Consider the following 20,862-nt stretch of genomic DNA (forward strand, 5'->3'; position numbering starts at 1 on the left):
TGAATTTTAGAATAGTTTTTCTCTAATTCTGTGAACAATGTCATTGGTAGTTTGATATGAATAGCATTGAATCTGTAAATTGCTTTGAGCAGTATGGTCATTTTAATGATATTGATTCTTTCTATTTATGAGCATGTAAACACCATTTGTTTGTGTTATCCCTGCTTTATTTTCCACAGTGTTTTGTAATTTTCATTGTAGATATTTTTCACCTCCCTGGTTAGCTATATTCCTAAACTCTGAAGAGACTAATAATGAGTTCTGAAATTTAATAATAAAAAACTTACCAGCCAAAAAAGTCCTGAACCTGACAAGTTCACAGCCAAATTCTACCAGATGTATAAAGAAGAGCTGCTACAAATCCTCCTGAAATTATTCCAAAAATTGAGGATGAGGGACTCCTCCCTAACTTATTTTATGAAGCATTATTTTGATACCAAAGCCTGGCCAGAAACACAATGAAAAAAAAACTTCAGGACAGTTTTTTCTGATGAAAATAAACAAGATCCTCAACAAAATACTGGCAAATTTAATCCAGCAGCACATCAAAAAGTTAATCCACCACAATCAAGTAGGCTTTATTCCTGTGATGCAAGGTTAGTTCAACTGCATAAACAGAACTAAAAACAACTGCATAAACAGAACTAAAAACAAAAACCATCTAATTATCTCAAGACACAGAAGAGGCTTTTGATAAAGTACAACATTCCTTTATATTAAAAACTGTCAACAAACTAGTTATTGAAGGAACTTACCTCAAAACAGTAAGAGGTATCTATGACAAACTCAAAGCCAGCATCATACAGGTAAAAGCTGGAATCATACCTGTTGAGAACTGGAATAAGACAAGGATGCCCACCCTCGCCGCGTGAATTCAATATAGTTTTGGAAGTCACAGCCAGAGAAATAAGGGGAGAGAAAGAGATAAAAGGCATCCAGATAGGAAGAGAGAAAGTCAAACTATCGCTCTTCACAGATGATATGATTTTATAATTAGAAAACCTCATCATTTCTGCCCAAAGCCTCCTAGATCGGATAAACAACTTTAGCAAAGTTTTAGGATAAAAAACCAATGTACAAAAGTCAGTAGCGTTTGTATACACCAGTAATGTCCAAGCTGACAGTCAAATGAAGAATGCAATCTCATTCACAATAGCCACACACAAGAAAGAGAAAACCTTCAGAATACAGCTAACCAGAACTTCTGAAGGTAAAGTTTGTATGACTTTCTTTATCTTTCTAACAAAGTCCCTAATATTTCTATGTTAAAAAATGGAGAGCCAGATATATCAAGAGTAGAAGGCACTTAATTGGGGGCCTCTTAGAGCTGAAAGAACTCGTAAGTGCAAGTTATCTGACAACGTAATTTCCTCCGTCATGAGGCCATTGGTGTAGGCTCAGAGAGAAAAGGCACTGTAGTGGGAGTGGGGACAATGGGCATTTGGCTACTACTTTATGTAACTTATTTATGCCTTCAGAGCCTACTCAGGACCCATCATGTATATATCAATTCTGTTTGATGATAGAGTATTGCTATACATGCCAACTTTATGGCTTGGTATGTCAGACAACACACAGTTTACGAAGGGCAACTCAGGTTGCATAGGAACTTGGTGACCCATGGTTAAACATTCAGACTCTACTAAAGCCCAGTAGCAGGCCGAGAGCTATTTCTCAAAAGGAGAGTAACTCTCTGCAGATCATGACAAGACTTTATTCCAAAGTATGAAAGGCCTGCACTGTAATTCACCCTTATGGGGGTGCCAAAGACTCCACATGACATTTCTATCTGTGAGTAACACTTTTAAGTACCACAGGGTATGTTGGGTCATATGGCCCAAGTGAAATAGCAGCTTGCATGGCCGCCTGAACCTGTTGTAGAGCCTTCCTTTGATGGCCCCACTCAACGCCACAAGCTTTTTGGGTCACTAGGTAAATGAGATGGAGCAATATCTCCAGATGAAGAAAATACTACCTCCGAAATCCAAAGAGGCCCAACATGCATTGTGCCTCTTTGTTGGTTCTAGGAGGGGCCAGTTGCAATGACTTTTCCTTTACCTTTGAAGAGATATTTCAACACACCACTAGACTCCTAGAAATTTCACTGTGAATTTTTTTGTATTTCTTTCTCAACATGTGATACATAAATCTTTTACTAATGATAGAGTAGTTGCTATTTCTTGCTCACTAGTTCCAATTAACATAATGTCATCAATGTAATAGACAAGCGTGAAAGCTTGTGAAGGGGATGGGTGATCAGGATCCCTTTGAATTAAGTTAAGACCTGGGGCTGGCAAGTTTATATAATCCTGTGGCAGAACAGTGAAGTTAAATTGTTGCCTTGCCAGCTGAAAACAGACCCTGCTGCTGTCTATACTAATGGATATTGAGAAAAATGCAGGATATTGAGAAAAATGCATTTATCAGATCAATAGCTTCATACCAGTTACCAGAGGATGTGTTATTTGCCCAAGCAAAGCAAACCTCATCTGGCACAGCAGCTGCAATTAGAGTCATCACCTTATTAAGCTTATGATAATCCACAGTCATTCTTCAAGATCCATCTCTCTTCTTTACAGGCCATACAGCCAAGTTGAATGGGGATGTGGTGAGAATCATTGCACCTGTATCCTTCAAGTCCTTGAAGGTGGCACTAATCTCTGCAGCCCTTCCAGGAAAGTGGTCTTGCTTTTGATTTACTATTTTCCTGGGCACAGGGAACTCTAGTGGCTTCCACTTGGCTTCTCCCACTATAATAGCACTCACTGTATAGTCAGCAAACTGATACAGGAATTTTGCCAGCTGCTGAGCATATCTATTCCAATTGTGCATTACAGAACTTGAGAAATAAGTATAGGATGGGGTAAGGACTTACTGAGCCCACAGTGGGACAGACCTAAGCTAAAACTTCATTAATCACATGGCCTTCGTAATTATATCCCTTCTTTGACTGGTGGAATACAGTGATGTTTGGGTTTCCTAGAATTTGTGTCAGTTCAGAGCCAGGGTCCAGTAGTTCCCCAAAGGTCTTATTTTTCCCTTTTCCCCAGTGTACAGTTATTCTGGTAAAAGGCTATAGATCCTTTGGGGAAAGACTGGAGAAAGATGAACAAAATTTTTGGTAGTTTATCTGACTCTACTTTATTCTAGGGGTTCTGAGGCTATAAATTGGCTTAAATCTGGGAATTCACTGAGGGGCTATTACTTTCTGTTTTTATGCTTCCGGTTAAAGTTTTGTTCACTTGACCTTGAACTTTTCTGCTTCTGCAGATCACATAAGAATTTAGTAGGCTTCCTACTATTTTCTTTTTTTTTTTTTTTTTTTTTTTCTTTTTTTGAGACGGAGTCTCGCTCTGTCGCCCAGGCTGGAGTGCAGTGGCCGGATCTCAGCTCACTGCAAGCTCCGCCTCCCGGGTTCGCGCCATTCTCCTGCCTCAGCCTCCCGAGTAGCTGGGACTACAGGCGCCCGCCACCTCGCCCGGCTAATTTTTTTGTATTTTGTAGTAGAGACGGGGTTTCACTGTGTTAGCCAGGATGGTCTCGATCTCCCGACTTCGTGATCCACCCGTCTCGGCCTCCCAAAGTGCTGGGATTACAGGCTTGAGCCACCGCGCCCGGCCTGCTTCCTACTATTTTCTATTCTATGTTTATTACTTCTAGGAGCACCGTAGTCATTTAGCCAACACCATAAGTCTGTGTGAGTCATATTATTATTATTGCTGCTTTGACTCTGCTCTCCATCATGGTTATCATGCCCACCTTGTCTTTGGTAGTTGAGTGCTACCACTTGGACCCTGCCACCCTAGGAGCTAATTATTTCCTTTACATTTAGGTTCCTGGTTCAGTTTCTGTAGTTCCCACTATAAGGTCTAGTCAAGAAAAGAGGAATTACAGAGCTCTTCAAGGATGTTGGGGCTCCCCTCAAAAATTTATTTCTGATAGTATTGGTGAAAGTCATGTCTCTTGGGCCCTCCCAGTATGGGTGACAGATGGGCTCTAACAGTTCTGTCTCCCTAAGCCTTTGAATATCTTCCTATATATTAAACCAAAGCATTTCCAGAATATCTAATTTACTCACTGTGTACCACCTTTTGGTCCATGTTTTAGCCAACCAACCAGACAGTTATAGTCCTTCCTAACTCCGTGAACTGCAATATTAAATGCAGAATCTCTGTTTCGTTAGTCCATGTCAATATGTTCAACCTAATCCAACTCGTTTCTTCCACCATTATCCCCACAGCCACAGCTTTAGCATCCATTTAAACACATTTTCCCATTTTCTCTGTGTATAAATTAGAAAACTGAAGTAGTTCTCTTGGAGTGTAATATACTTTATGTGTTATACTTTATACCTCACCTTTGGAGGCCTGCTGATACTTGAGCCTAGTCATAGATCTAGAAACAAAGAGGGACTGGGGGATGGATACTGAAGAGAATTCCTGTTGTCTTTCATGGCAGCTGCTTCAGGGGAGGCCATTATAGTTTCCTTAGGAGATGGAAAAGCCAATATCACTATGAATGTGGATGCCACAGCCAAAGGGTGGGGAGACCAATTTCACTAGAGAAGAAAACTAATCAGAATTTAGGGGTTCAGTGTAACTAGCTTCATCAGGGTCTTCCCACACATCCCAATCCCAGTTTATAGGATCCCATTATTTTCCAATCAGTACCCTCACTTCAGCAGCACCTGGCCTGTGAGGCTGGGAGTTCAACTTGCATTGTAATCAGCCAGTCACAGGATGAAATTCTGTGTTTGATCTCCAGCTTTCTCAGCCCTGTGGCTATAGGAGCTAAGGGTCTTCTTCAGTGTATGCATAGATACCTTCTGGTCATTTATATGGTGTTTGAGCTGCACATCTGAATCCCTGAGCTCATCCTTTTCTTCCACCACTTTGGCGACATTAGGAGCAATCAGCCAAACTTACTATATTTGTTAGTTTTCCAGAAGTCATCCAGTTCCTTGTGACAGAGCAGGAGCATCTCCATCTTGGACAAGCCTCTCATTCTAAAGTTCACCTTAATTAAAAAAACCACCTAAATCCAAAGGGCATCAGCCTAATGACTAAGGTCAGCATGACCATAAACCATAAATAACATCTCCAACCAGAAACATTGCAAACTCCTCCCGAACCAGAGACATGCTAGCCCCGAAATAACTCCCCTCCAGCAGGGAAGATGCCAGCCTCCAGATAACCCCCTCTGGCTGGAAAGCTTCGTGCCCCAAGATAAACTCCCCTCCACCCAGGGACATTCCAACCCCACCATAAAACTTCTCTTGCAAACAGGAACATCCCAAACTTCTGATAAGCCCCTTCACCCTAAAACAAATATATACTCTTAATCTGTAAGAGAAAGTGCTCCTGACCACAGTTGGCCGGGAGCGCCTCTCAGGTTTTAACTAAAGAAAACCTGTCTTTGCCAAGCTGCTTTTTGTGTTTCTTTCCTTGTTCTTCAACTCTTACACTTATCTTGCTTATGGTTGGAACTCTTGGTTGATTTGTGGTTGATTAGGTGTATCCAATGCAGATGTTTTGTGTATCTCTGTTGCCAGATTATACTATGAACTGTCAGTGCTCTGTTACTGGAAATAGAGTCATTTGCATCTTCAATCTAATCAAAGAGACAATTTCAGAAACCGCAGAATCAATTTAGAAAACTTATCCTTAAAATTCTGTTCCTCTACAATCACTCTAGGTATCAAAATCTGTCCTAGAGTTCTCCAGAGAATCAGAAGAATTAGGATGGTTGTGTTATAAGGAATTGTCTCACATGATTTTGGACGCTGAGAAGTCCCACAATCTGCTGTCTGCAAGCTGGAGACCTAGGAAGGCTTATGGTATAAATTCCAGGCTGATTCTGAATGTCTAAGAACTAGGAGCACTGATAGTGCAAGTCTCAATCCAAGGGCAGGAGAAGACTGATGTCTCAGTCTAAGTGTCAGGGAGAGAGAGAGAGAATTCAAACTTATTTTACCTTTTTGTTCTGTTTCAGGCCTCAGTGGGCGAGTTGGTTGATGGTCACCCTCATTGGGGAGGACAACCTGCTTTACTCAATCCACCCATTCTAGTGACAATCCCTTTCAGAAATACCATCATAAACAAACCCAGAAGTAAAATTTAGCCAGATATCTGGGCATCCCATTGCCCAGTCACATTGATGCATGAAATTAACTATAACACTGGCTGTGAGAATGCCTTACAAGAATTCCAGGTTCAATATATATAGAAGTACTTTCAATAACATCTCCTCCTAGTCAGTATAGAATTGTTAAAGTATCTGAAGGTGAAGGTCTTAGGCAATCCAATAGGTTTTGCCATCATAAAGGATCACTGATCTGTCAAGGGCACAGTAGGGATTCTTACCACAGATGTTGACACCTACTTCTGGGGTTAATCAGGCATGTTTTGTAGGATGTTTGTGATAACTGAAATATTTAGAGGATTTAAGATCCTCTTTGACTCTGCACTGATTTGACCTATGCTTTCTCATTTTACTGGTATAAACCCCAGAATCAAAAATAAAAAAGAAGCCATCTTTCTTTTAGTGTATAGTACAGACTTGGGTGAACACCAGTAAGCATCATTGGGTGCAAACTAGAACTCACAGACAAGAGAATCAACACATACAGGGATCTCCTGTTTTTTTGAGTATCCTGCAGAAAGGACGGCTCGGATTTGAGTGCTGCTGTATGCTGCATGGGGATGGGTTCCAGGAGAAGGACTTCAACACCTGTTGTTCTTTTTACACTGGGCTGGTGTTTAGAGTGTGTAGACTTTGTTGCATGAAAGGAAATGGACAATTTGGATTTAAGTGCCAGCCATTTAGTTGAGTGTTAGAAAAACAGCTGCCCAACACTTTAGAATTTTGGAGGTTCTGGTCACTTTTGAGTTTAAAAGGGTGGGAGCATTTAGTTCTAGCCAGCTAACTACAAACAGCCCAGAAGAAGCTCTCAATGTCATTTACCAGTTTGTCCAGTGTGTGAAGTTAAAGAGACAAAGAGACAAGTAAAAATACCAAGGTAAGTTAAGATTCACCTATAAACTTAAAACCAATCACTTTTGTTCAACATAATATTCGTTTACATTAGAATTATAAAATGTCATGTTTATTTCCTTATGTTATTCTACTTAAAAATCTGGGTTACTGTTACATAATATTAGGACTTCAGGCATTAGCTGAGGCTAAAACAAACTTCTCTCATGAAATGGACCGAACTTCACAGTGAAATTTCACTCTCACTGGAATTTCACTCTCAGAAAAGTGAGAATAAACCTAGGGTTTGATTCTTATAAGCAGCAAGTATTAGGTATTATCAAAAGTAGGAGGTTAATAGTTCCAAAGTGATGGTCAGCCATGTGACTAGGGTTTATCCAGTAATGTTTTACCTCATCAGATCCCACTGAGTCTGTTCATATATTGCCTTCTTTGACCAGATTTGCTGCAGGAATAGTAAAGGATATAGGGACCCAGAACAGATACAGGCTAAAAATAATTAGAATTAATTGGAAGATGAAATACTAAAAGTAAAAAACACAGTTTGGGATGACTGTAATTGTCTTTGTCTTAGGTGAAAGAGTACTAAATTGGGATAGTGGCAGTGACAATGGAAAAGGAGCAACAACAAGATAAGCCCAGCAATAATAAGTAATAAATTACCTGTGGAAATATATTTGAGTTTTGAAAATGAAATGACCAAACTTATTGCTCAAAAACATATAATTCAGAATGAGGCACTGATGTATGTATGAGTAAATAAAAGATTGATGAGTCTGACTCTTCAGGAACTATTTATCTGCCTCTTCTCAAATAAAATAAAACTAAATAAATTTACCATGCAAATTGTTAATCATGTGTGGAGCCTAGCCTTAGGTTAGAATGTAATAAATATTTGTGGAATAAGTTGACAGACTCACAAGGAATACACCTAAGTCAGATAAATTGCTCATTCTGTTCCTGCTTCAGACTTTTCTGTTTCTTGAGTCTAAGCAGACATCATGGTGTAAAGATGTGCTTAGATGGCAGATGTAAAGATTATAGAATAGTACCTTTTCACATAGAGTGTATTTGATTTCAAGATGTGTCAATGTCTAAAACTAAGTTTTTGCTGTTTTTTTAACCAACCTACACAATTTTTTGACGGAAAAAAATTCTTTCCTTCAGTTACTAAGTCACGATTCCAGAGTCTCACTTTTATTATGTTTTTAAAATCCTAGGAAGTGTCACCTACATTGGAAATATTTGCTAAACCTGAACTTTCAAAACGCTAATAGGAAGCACTTTAATTGAATCTATAAAAGTAATTCCCCAAAGAGTATACCTTTGACGAGTTTACAGAAACCAATTCATGATTTACAGAGGAAAATAAATAAATAAAACTGAAAAAACCACTGGTCTTCCTTTGTTCTGCTTAATGTTTAAAATTTGAAAGACTTAGGAATTAAGTTTGAGTGATTCATATGGATAGCAGTTTGCTTTTTATTCCCCCACTTGGGACAGTTGAATGTATATCTCTATTTTATTTTATGTGGTTCACTCCAGTGGTCCAGGACATTGTTAATATCGTGAACAGTAATATGCCCACTAGAAATTCTTGGATTTCCACGGTAATCATGAGTGGGAAATTAACAGATAACTCAAAAAGATATTTTTATTAAATAAACAGTGTTAATATTCCTAGACAAGATTTAAAAAAACAGTTTTTTGAGATTATTTTTGTGATGGTTGTTTTTGACCAGAACTAACGTAACAAGTTGGAGAAGCATAATATTTGTCTTCTACGTTCTATGATTCCATAGGCTTGCGTTACTTGTTGGTTTTGAACTTTCCTATACTTGAGTCTTATCTGATAACAATTCAGGTAGACAATTAAATAGTCAAAAGAGAAGCAACTGGAGAAAACAAGTAAAATAGCCTTGATAATCTATACACTAGCTAATCAATTTCTTAATTTTTGAATGTTGATTGGATTCATAGACTGTGAAATGTAGTTCTGTAAAGTTTTTGTAACTATACCTCAACTTAATTTTGTTCTTCTGTAAAAAAACTTGCCCATGTTTGTGAAGTTCAGAATCAAAATACTAAGTTTAGATACACCAGAATTGACTTAGGTCCCAAAGCAGAAAATGGAACAAGCAGATATTTTAGGAAACAGGCTGAGTCAGCATGGTGCTTGTTAGAAATGGTTATCTGCACACCTAAATCTCTCTACCACCCTGAGGATAAATAATTTTGTTCTATGAATCATCTCATTTGCTGACTTAGATCAATATAGGTTTATGGTTTCCATCAAAAGATAGATGAAATCATGTTTTCCAAGCACTTCTCTGTTTGTTTGTTTTCCTATAGCATTTCATTAATCTGAAACAATGTGAGTTTACTATTAGCTTTGCTTTGATCATTATCCTCATTTTGTGACTTTAAAAAATAAGTTATATACACACATATATAAATTGATTTCTATATGTAGAGATATATATCTGTAAATATGTATATAAATAAAAATATTTTACCAATTGTGGTGAAGCCAAGGATTCTAAACGTTACCATTTGGGTCAAAGCATGTTGGCTAGGAATTCTTTTTACATTTATAACTTCTTATTTTAAATTTCTGACTCCTTACAAATAGCCATTTTACTTGAAATTAATTTTTTAACTGAGAAATGACCCCTAACTATTAAAAAATATCATGTGTTTAACAAGATAAGGCTTTTCAAGAACACATTATTGTCATCAAAACTCACAAAAAAGCTTTTCCTTGTATATCTTAGTTATGTATGATTTTTTATTGTCTGTCAAATAACATTGTTTTTTCAGTTCAGATTTTAAGGTGTTATGCAATATCTAGTATTGTTTGATTCTATTTATCTTTGATTTAAATATAATGGGACTGAATATAAACGACCAATCATATTAAATATGATATACCATGGAATATGGGGCTTCATTCTTATCTCATACTTTGTTTTACATGCTATTCTGCTACGTTTTCCTTTACTATTTTTCGCTGGTTTTTGCTTATGCTATTTTCTCAATCTGTAAACAAGGCTGTGTGCCCAGCTGAGTTTGTGAAAGCCTTGGTCCCTGAAGTCCTAAACTACATGCAGAAAAGCTATAGAGGAAGGAGTTGGGATCAGAAGCCATACACATTAAGACTGCAAGCTATCCAAGATAAATTGAGTAAGTGAGAAGACATAATTCATATAGTAGGATGACATAGGTGGTCAGCAATTAGATAAGTAAAAGCCTCTAAAACTTAGGTTGACTAAAACCCCAGGAAAAGAAAAAGGCAGAACACACAGAGTAAGCAGAGCCAAGGCAAGATGTGAGCCATTACAGAATTCATCTCCAGCCTCCCTAGGCAGCTCAATAAGGTCTAGCTGAGCAGGTGCCTAGGTCTTTGTGTATCAAGGCTCTGCTGGACACTGTCTCCTTAGCCCTTGCATCTCAAATCTTATCTCTTCAATATAGTCTCTTCAGTATCCCCAAAGCCACAGTTAATATGTTCCTCAATACTTTATCAGTTCCTATTTTATTTTTTCTTTCTAATGTTATTCAGTCAACATTGAGCACCTACAGTGTGCCAATCATTCTGGTAAAAGTAAGAAATACAGTAATAAATGAGACAGATAAAGTATAAGCCTACCAAATGAGGTATGAAAGAGCTGTCACATGTATCTTTTTTTTTTTTTTTTTGAGACAGAGTCTTGCTCTTGTTGCCCAGGCTGGAGTGCAATGGCGCAATCTCGGCTTATTGCAACTTTCGCCTCCTGGGTTCAAGTGATTCTCCTGCCTCAGCCTCCCGAGTAGCTGGGATTACAGGCATGTGCCACCATGCCTGGCTGACTTTGTATTTTTAGTAGAGATGGGTTTCTCCAAATTGGTCAGGCTGGTCTTGAACTCCCGACCTTAGGTGATCTACCCCCCTCGGTTTCCCAAAGTGCTGGGATTACCAGCCTCAGCCACTGCACTTGGCTATCATATTCTTTAAATCCACTCAATTAGGCTTTAAACCACCATTCCAAAAGGATGCTAGGAAATTCCTTCTCAGTTGTTCTTAGTCTTCCATTCCTTCCTAAGATCACACAAGGAGAATTTACAATACTCAGAAGATGGAAGAAAGCTACTGACTGTTCTCTCTGTCATGGTTGTTAGTATTGTCATCTTCTCCAAGTTCACAGCAGACCCTGGAAGTCCAGGAACTCTGTCTTTTATGCCACATGTGGAGTGTGGGTTCTTTGCTCAGATTCAAACTTCCTAGATGTATTATCCTCCTATCATACTCTCTTAGGTCTGGCTACCTCTTTAGGGACCAACTATGGTCTGTACTCTGAAGAAACCCTACAGGCGTCTTTTTTTCCAGCCAGGCATCCCTACTTGCTACTTTCCTCCCTGAGATACCTGACATAATCTCCTCAGTGATTTTAGGCTTTTTATAAAAAGTAGGCTTCTTAGGCTACTTTCAGTTCCTACCAGGCTGTAAACCCTAAGGGGAAGATTTACAAAGCTAGATTATCTCAGTAAAGTGAGAAAAGAAAAAATATGCCTGAAACACTCAAAAATATATTTTGTCTAAAATGGAAGATAGATATTATACAAGTGACTGTTACACATGAGAAAAATAATTGTAATGCACGTAGAGAATTTATTCATAGAAGCAAAATAAGTAAGCATGCCAATATTTAGCTACATCTGTGCCCATCACAACATTACTTAATTACTAAAGACAAAAACAAAAACAACAACAGCAAAAACCAGGAATCAACATTAGTGTTCAACAGTGAAAGAGTGGTCAGATAAAGTGTGTTGCACGTGTACAAGTCTGTAGTATGTAGGTACATGAGTATTATCAGAATTTTGATATTAACATGAGAAGATGTTCATAACATATTTTAGGTGCAAAAGTAAATTATAAAGAGCATGAATGGCAAGATACTTTCCAACATTTTACCAGTGGTTATGACTAAGTAGCCTGGTTGGTGGGAATTCAGGAGATTTCAGTTTTACTCTTTTTGTTCACTTGCATGTTTTCATTTTTTTAATCAAAGAATGTGTATTTTCTTTTAGCCCTGAAAATAAAAGCAAAAAGAACGATTTTGAATTTCAGATAAAGAACTAGTAGCTTCTATCTATTGCATTTAACTGTGTTAGTCATAACTGAGTTTGATTACTGGATCTACCATATTCTAACCATGTAAACCTGGATTAGTCGTTGAATCTAATCAAGCTTATTAAATTCTTTTTAAACAATACTTTTAATACACTTTATTTTTATTATATGTTTAAGTTATACAACAAAGTTTGATATGCATATCCACAGTGAGATTATTACCACAGTCACACAAATTAACATATCGATGATCTCACATAGTTATCTAAAAATCTAGTCTTAACACATTTCTACTATACCGTGTAATATTATTCACTATAGTGAGTTATTTATTAGAATAATATATTCCACATAATTGTTAATAAAACTTTCTACCATTTGACCTCCATTTTCCCATTTGCTTCCCCTACTCCATCCCTGGTAACCACCACTCTACTCACTGCTTCTTTGTATTCAAGTTTTTTTAAAATTTTTAAATTTGGTTTAGTTTTTTTTTAGATTTCACTGTTAGAATGACAGTTTTCAAAAAGACAAGAGATAGCGAGTGTTGATGAGGGTGTGGAGAAAAGGAAGCCCTTGTGCACTATTGGTGGGAATGTAGATTGGTCCAGCCCTTGTAGAAAACAATATGGAGGTCCTGAAAGAATTCCAAAATAGAACTACCATATAACCCAGCAATCCCTCTTCTGGGTCTATACCCAAAGGAAATGAAACCACCATTTTGAAAAGATATTAAATATCTGCACTTCCATGTTCATCACAGCATTATTCACAGTAGCCAAGGTATGGAAACAATCTTAAGTGTCCATCAATGGATGAATGGATAAACTGTAAGACATAGACACACACACACACACACAATGGAATATTATTCAACCTTAGAAAAAGGAAATCCTCCTATTTGTGACAACATGAATGAACCTAAAGAACAGTTTGCTAAGCGAAATGAGCCAGACACAGAAAGAAAAATACTGTATGATTATATGTGCAAGCCTATTAGATTCTCAATATGTGATTTGGAAATAGCATTGCCTCTATGGGTTGCCTGAGAATTAAATGTAATAATGTAAGTAAATTTTGAATCACAGTCTTCATCATGTAATATTTAAATGAATTTTAGCTATAACGTTGCTTATTCATTAAACACTTGTTGGATTGTCAGGTCAATGACTTCTGAGGACTTCTCAGTTAAAGCCACACTCTTTGTCAAAAGAATTATATCAATGAATGTAAAAATTTTCAGTATCTACATTGCAAAAATAACAACTAACATTCATTTTATATTGTATTTTTAGATGCATACTTATGAAAACTCAGTGTATTGTTGAATCAGAGCACAGTTTACTACATAAAATATTGTTTTTAAAGGAGTCCAACAATTTAATAAACTAGGCAGATGAACTATTGAATTAGTACAGTGAAAATTTAGTTTCACTGATTATTCTACTCACTGAAGTAACAGATGTTAAAAATACTAGCAAATACTTTAATATTGATGGAGCTAATTGATATATCAAATTATTCAGTGGATCATCAGCTGATTTGATTATATACACAAGACAAGCTATATTTAAAAATTACTGATTCTATATGCTTCATCTCACACATTAGCATCAAATGCACTTTTTAAAATTTGGATGTAACAGTGGGAAGCTGTTTAAGTAGGTCACTCATAATTGAATTTGATATGCGGTGTTTATTTTTCTTGTTCTACTAGTCAGTGAACATCTTGGTTGACTAGTCATGAAAAATAATGAAACTGAAAATCTGCATGCATTTACCTAGAAATGCATGCAGTGTTACCATAAGAAAATATTAGTAACAGAGAGAGTTCAGATGATAACCTAATTCATATTACATAAGTGTCTCCTATTCTCATTAATTTTCCTTTTTCAATATTCAGTAACAATGACAATAACATGTAGTCAGCAAACCAGGTTAACTACCTTTGGGAGAATTATCAACACAAATTATAGTGATAGGAGAAGTTTTAGCCTTGTTCATGGATACTCCTGAGAAATAATCTTGAAATTTTCAAAGTTCCTATTACAGAATTTGATTTTCAAATCACATATTCCACACACTTCCCTCCCCACCTTCAGACTCACACCAGTTAAGAAAAATGCCCTTTCTTTGTGAAGGTAAGGATCCCTTCATTTTGAACCAATGGTGGTATCAAAATGAGCTGGTAGTGATAATAATAGATCACATTTATTAAATATTTACTTTATGCCAGACACCTTGTAAGTACAATTAAAAGAGGGAAAAAAAGATGGAGATCCATGCTTTCGTCAAGCTTATATTTACTGGGTGAAGATATATATATCGTGTCATTTGGCCCATCTGTTTAACTTTATGAAGTAAGCACCAGTGTTATCTCCATCTATTTTTGAGGAAATTGAAGCATGAAGAAGTTTAATATTTGCCTTATGTCACATGGCTTGTTAAGGACTGAACCAGCTGCAATGTCCAGCTATACCATGATATTCTGTTTTTCCTAGACTTTTGCTTCTTATTTGCACAATCCTATGCATTTCTTAAACTGAAGCTATCTACTTGCTGCCAACCTTCGTAGCTACATACCTTCCCTTCATTCTTACAGTACAGATGAACTGAATACCTTTCTGAGGCAAGCTCCCCAATTTATACCCAAGATTCCCTTGTGCTTGTTTAGTCAAAGGACTTATCCTAACAGTTCCTCCTCTTCTTTTTCTACATTGGTGTTTCCTCTGTCTCCACTGGGTAATTCTACATCAGAGGACATACGTGCTATTATTTTTCCGTTATTTAACACTCATTTTCTCCTCACTGCTACCGCCTTTGTCTCCCTGTCTCTCTCCCTCACTCCACTTTCCCCTATAGCTACTGATTCACTTACCTGCTCTTTGATAAAAGCAAAATTCTTCATGAGTTATCCATACTAACTGTATTCAGTTGCTCTTCCATTTATTTCTTAAAAGCATTTCATTCAGGCCTTTACTCTCCTTTTATTTCACGGAATTTTTTTGGTCTGGTTTCAAGGTCCAGATTCTGTTTTCAGAACTAAAAAATACATTTTAAAGACCATTTAGTATCCTTACTTTCATATATGCTAAGCCTTATGTCCGTAACATGAGCTTACTAACACACATGCACACACACACACACACACACACACACACACATATATATATATATATTACATTTACTCTGGATGATGCAGCAGTTTAATCTGCATCTTTATCATATGTATATTCAATATGCATTCAGTGGAAGAGTGTAAATGGTAAAAAGAAATTGGGATGTTGACCAGAACCATCTTACTGCCAACTATGACAAATTAGATGTTTCGCCACATAGGTAAAAAGCAAGAGGACAGCGTATAGCATTTAACTTTAAACTAGCTTGTGTTTCGTGACCAAGAAAAGCCCTGAATCTCTAGGATAGAACTCTTGGAGATCTTATCCTGCTTTTGTAAGTTCTAAGTAAGGGGTGATGTTCATAATCTTTACTAATCTCTTCCTGGGTATGTGGAGAAGCCCAAGGTTTTATCTTATTGTTCCGTCTGTAGCTCCTGAAATAAAATAGGTGAAGAAAGGAGACAGTCAAGAGGGATTATTAATTACTCTTTTGTGTTTCTTCTTTGCAACCAGCCAGTCACCAAACCCAGGAGAGACTGGTATTTCTTGATCTTCTCCTCTTCTCTGAATTCCCATTGCCAGTACTTTACACGCTTAATCATATCCCACTGAGTTTATTACAACAGTGCTTCTCTTGCTTCCTGGTCTGACACTCTTCACATGGCACAGAGAATTTTCTTTCTACAACACACACCCACACACCCACACAGACACACACACTCTCTCTCTTTCTGTCTCGCAAACTACTCTCCAGCTTAAAAGTTTGTAGTGACCCCTTATGGCCATTAGGATATAGTCCAGACATTTTAACAGGAAATGGTAAAAAACAAAGTTCAAAAAGTTATATTTTTGCCATCATTATTTTGCTGTTTGGGAATACTGTATGCATATTCCTTTAAAAGGAATTTTTTTAGAGCAGACCCCCACTTTCCCCATATCTCAGGCATGGACTTTGTCTGTCTACTAGATAATCCTCCACTGCCCCATACTCATAGGAGCAATGGTATATGCATTTCAACCTGCCTAGTAGGTCTTATTTACTAGTTTATCTTCAGGGCACAGGAGCATTCCTAATACACGATAAATATATCTTTATATAAATATTCTTCAATTTAAACAAACATTCCATCTTCTCTGAAATTACCAGGTATTGGCATCTCACATTTTTATAGAAACTTGGGAATAATATTGGGCACGTCTTATCAGTATTTGCATTTGTCTTCTGGCATCAGGCCTCTTTGAACACCTCAGATAACAGGGATCTCACTACCTCACAAGAAAGTCTGTTTCTTTATACAATACGATAAGCTTTATTATTTATAATCCTCTTTTTGTGTTCACCAAAATTTACTTCTAAATTTCTATTCTAATTTATAATACTTTAGCCCCATTGAACCCCATCTACTCTTCTTGTAGATATCATACGTAATGGAAGATTTTGACTCTCCATGTATCTTGCTGCTGTAACAGGTTTTACACTGTGGAGAAAAAGACATTATTCAGAAACTTCTTTTTATAGTATCCATCCATAATGGAGAGGGATGTTCATTGAGGTATGACCCAATTAGACAAAAGCATTTAAACAGCTTATTCATCACTAAATAGTAAAAGATTCTGCTAATGGAAGTAGTGCCCAGTAATGTGTCATATACTTCAGGAAAATGTAAAAGTCTAAAAACTGAGTATTCTGTTTTCCATGATGAAAGATTTAGTCATCCTAAAATACAATGACTTTTTTGCAATTTTGTTACAACACCAAACTGAATAGAGATTATTCTTTTAACAACATATGACCGTAGCCTAAAATTTGGCTCCAGAAAACCTGATACTCTGGTTTGCAAAATACTGCCTTATAATATATGCTTTTCATAACATACTGGAAGTCATATTTGTTATGCTTCATAAAGAATATAAATAATTTGTTTTCTTAGTCATTATCTTAAAGAATCTGACTGGCAAACCATATGTATTTGTAATTTATGTTTAAGTATCAAGCAGTATCACTTACAATGTCAAGAATTGAGGTAATTATGTAGTTTAGGTCTCATATATGTGACCACAGAAAATCGACAGAAACCTAATTTTATTTCATAGATACGGAAACATCAACTATTTGAAAATTAAATAACATATCTTTGTTTATATACTAAAGTAAGTATAAGCTGTGCTCTTATTCAGTGCCTTATTTTTTGAGTGAATAACTTGCTTTAAAATTGTCTAGTGAAAATGTAAATCACATTTAGTCAAATCTCTGATATATTTAAATTGTTTCCCTTTCAGATTCTGGATCAGCCCTAAGATCAGTTATTCCTTCATTCTAAGAGTGCTTATTATCAGCTACCATATTATCCACCAGTGATAAGACTTGAGGATAGAAGTGGTCCAGATAAAAATGGATAGGAATATGAGAGAAGAGTAAAGTAGGTATCAGAGAAAGAGAAAAAAAAATCATTTTATTTATTATTAAAACTCTGTATTAGTAAACTCTGTATAGCTGTCAGTACCAGCAAATGGCACTTCAGACATGGAAAATAGGGGGAATAGACAATAGTCCACCAATGATATAGAGATAAGATAGACATCACTTTTCCTTTAAAGTCACGTCCCCTACATTGATGCCAATATAGTAGGACTGTCCACAAAATATTTAGAATGGAAATCTTCTGACATGCATGAAAAATTAATAAAACTAAAGCACTAGAGCAGAGTATAGTCAGACAGAGAGTTAGTATAATTTCTCTGAATTTGAAGACGAGGTCAGGTAAATTTTAAATTCAGTGCAATGATTGAAAGTAGCCATTGACAGAAGAGCCAGACCCTAAGATAATGGATTATAAATGTGTTGCTGACCAAGCCAAGAAAGGCATTTAGTCTTTTGTTTGTTTGTTTTAAGATAAACACTTGCAAAACTTGGGGGCACTTCCAGAAAGGGAATTACAGAATAACAGCTATTTGAGCTGTTGAAAATATCAAAGGAGTGAACATCTTGCCTGAAACGGAATCATGGAAAGCATAACTTAACTAATTCTGTTGGATCTGACTGTCTAGCAGGAGATTGTTAGTGAGCTGTCCATGGATTCTTGAAAATCGGAGTCTGAGAGGAAATATTCAGGTCAGCCTAAAGAGAATGATGGAACAAGGGAATTAGGAGGGCACATGTTTCCAGTTACTATGGAAGTACAGCGTTCTCTGAATCATGAAATTCAGTTTATTCATTGCTTGGCTAAAACATACCTCTAGATAAAAGCCTCAAAGTGGCAATCTATAGACTAAAGGTAGCCCCTAGGTCTGTTTGGTTTGCCCTACACTGTATTTTAGAAATTAAGTCTATTAAAAATGAAAATATTTTAAATTAGAAATCTAGATGTTCAGCTTCTTTCTAAAAAATTAGATCCAGAAGCCCAGCTCAAATTCCAGCAAGGCAACAGTCAAGTGGAACATGGTTTTGCTACTTCGCCATGATTTTTAATATAGCTTATCTCTCCCCAACAATGAAGCTTTAGTGTCAGTTCTTATTTTTTATCATGCTTATACCCTGCATTTTCCTTATGTATTAGTCCATTCTCACACTGCTATAAAGAACTGCCCGAGACTGGGTAATTTATGAAGAAAAGATGTTTAATTGACTCACAGTTCAGCATGACTGGAGAGGCCTCAGAAAATTTACAGTCATCTAGAAGGGGAAGCAAACATGTCTTCTTCACATGACATGGCAGCAGGAAGGAGAAGTGCTGTGCAAAGGGGAAAAGCCCCTTACAGAACCATCAGATCTTGTGAGAACTCACTCACTAACAGCAGCATGGGGGTAACTGCCCCCATGGTTCAGTTACCTTCCATCAGGTCCCTCCCATGACATGTGGGTACTATGGGAACTACAATTAGAGATGAGAGCCAAACCATATTGCCTTATAATAGTAGAAAACTATTTTTCTATTTTCATGTTTCTATATGGAATAGAACTTAAAATCAGTTAAAAAAATAGACATCGTATTTCGTGTTGCAAAAGAAAAGAAAATACGTGTATTTTCACTGAAGTGTAAAAATTTTCTACCTAATTTTATGAAAATCCTCAGCCAATGTACTACTTTTCCATTATTTTTCTGGTTTCCATGAACATTTAATTATGTGTCTTATGTTCTAGGGTCAACAATCAAAAAAACATTTTTAAGTCTTTTTTAAAGCCCACCATACAAATTCCCTTGGTAAATTGGTTTCCTAGTGTTTACTTAAAGGAAATAGGTACATTTACTACTGGACTAAGTAAGCACTAGCAGCAAATCATCCTGTTGTTTAAAACTGTAAGTTTGCACAGCATGATTTGGTCATCTGAAACCAAAACAATTCTGCATGAGTTGAAAGAAAAGAGACTTCTGTGAAGATGAGAATCAGGTACCAGATTGCAATCACTCTACTTAAACTCCCTGCAGTAGCTAACTTTTCTGTTCCTTAGCATTTCTTTGTCTCCCTTTCTTTTTTTTTTCTCCCTCCCAGCTTTAATGAGGTATACATAAGAAATAAAGATTTTATATATTTAAGGTATACAATGTGATGTTTTGATTTATGTGTTCATTGTGAAATAATTACCACCATCAAACTAATTAACATATTCATGACCTCAGATACTTAACATTTTCTTTGTGTGGTGAGAACATTTAAGATCTACTCTCTTAGCAGACATGGAGTATACCATAAGTATCATTAACTATATTGCCCAAGCTGCACATTTGATCTCTAGAACTTATTCGATCTACTGAAACTTTGTGCCCTTTGACTTGCAACTCCTCATTTCCCCCACACCCCAGTGCCTGACAACCACCATTATTCTCTGCTTCTAGGAGTTTGACTTTTCTAGGTTCCATATATAAGTGAGATTAACCAGTATTGTATTTGTCTTTCTGTGCCTGGTGTATTGCACTTAGCATAATGTACTCCAGGTTCATCCATATTGTCATGAATGGAAGGATCTCCCTTTTTTGGCTCAATAATATTCCCTTGTGTGTGTGTGTCTAATGACTTTTTTTATTATATTTATCTGATGATCTACACTTAGGTTGATCCCACATCTTGCTTGTCGTGAATGTTGCCGCAATGAACGAGATACAGGTTGTGCATGCCAAATCCAAAAGTCCAAAGTTAAAAATTCTCCAAATTTTGAAACTTTTTTGAGCACCAACATGACACTCAAAGGAAATGCTCATTGGAGAATTTTGGATTTCAGATTTTCAGATTTGGAATGTTCAACCCATAAGTACATATAGCTTTAGTATTCCTTATCTGAAATGCCTGGGATCAGAGGTTTTTCAAATAGAAATTTGATTTGTTGTTGTTGTTGTTGTTGTGTATGGGGGGTGGATTTTGAAATATTTGTGTTATATTTACCAGTTGAGTATCTCTAATCTGAAAATCTGAAATGCTCCAGTGAGTATTTCCTTTGAGTATGATGTTGGCACTCAAAAAGTTTTGGATTTTGGAGAATTTTGAGTTTCAGATTTTCAGATCAGGGATACTCAAACTGTAAAGCAACTATTCCAAATTAAAAAAAAAATAAATCCGAAATCTGTAACACCTCTGGTCCCCAGCATTTCAAATATGGTATAGTCAACCTGTACTGACTGCATTTGCTTTAAATGTGTACCC

Source organism: Colobus angolensis, unplaced genomic scaffold (genome assembly GCF_000951035.1).
Source record: "Colobus angolensis palliatus isolate OR3802 unplaced genomic scaffold, Cang.pa_1.0 Scaffold71, whole genome shotgun sequence".
Lineage (NCBI taxonomy): Eukaryota > Metazoa > Chordata > Mammalia > Primates > Cercopithecidae > Colobus > Colobus angolensis.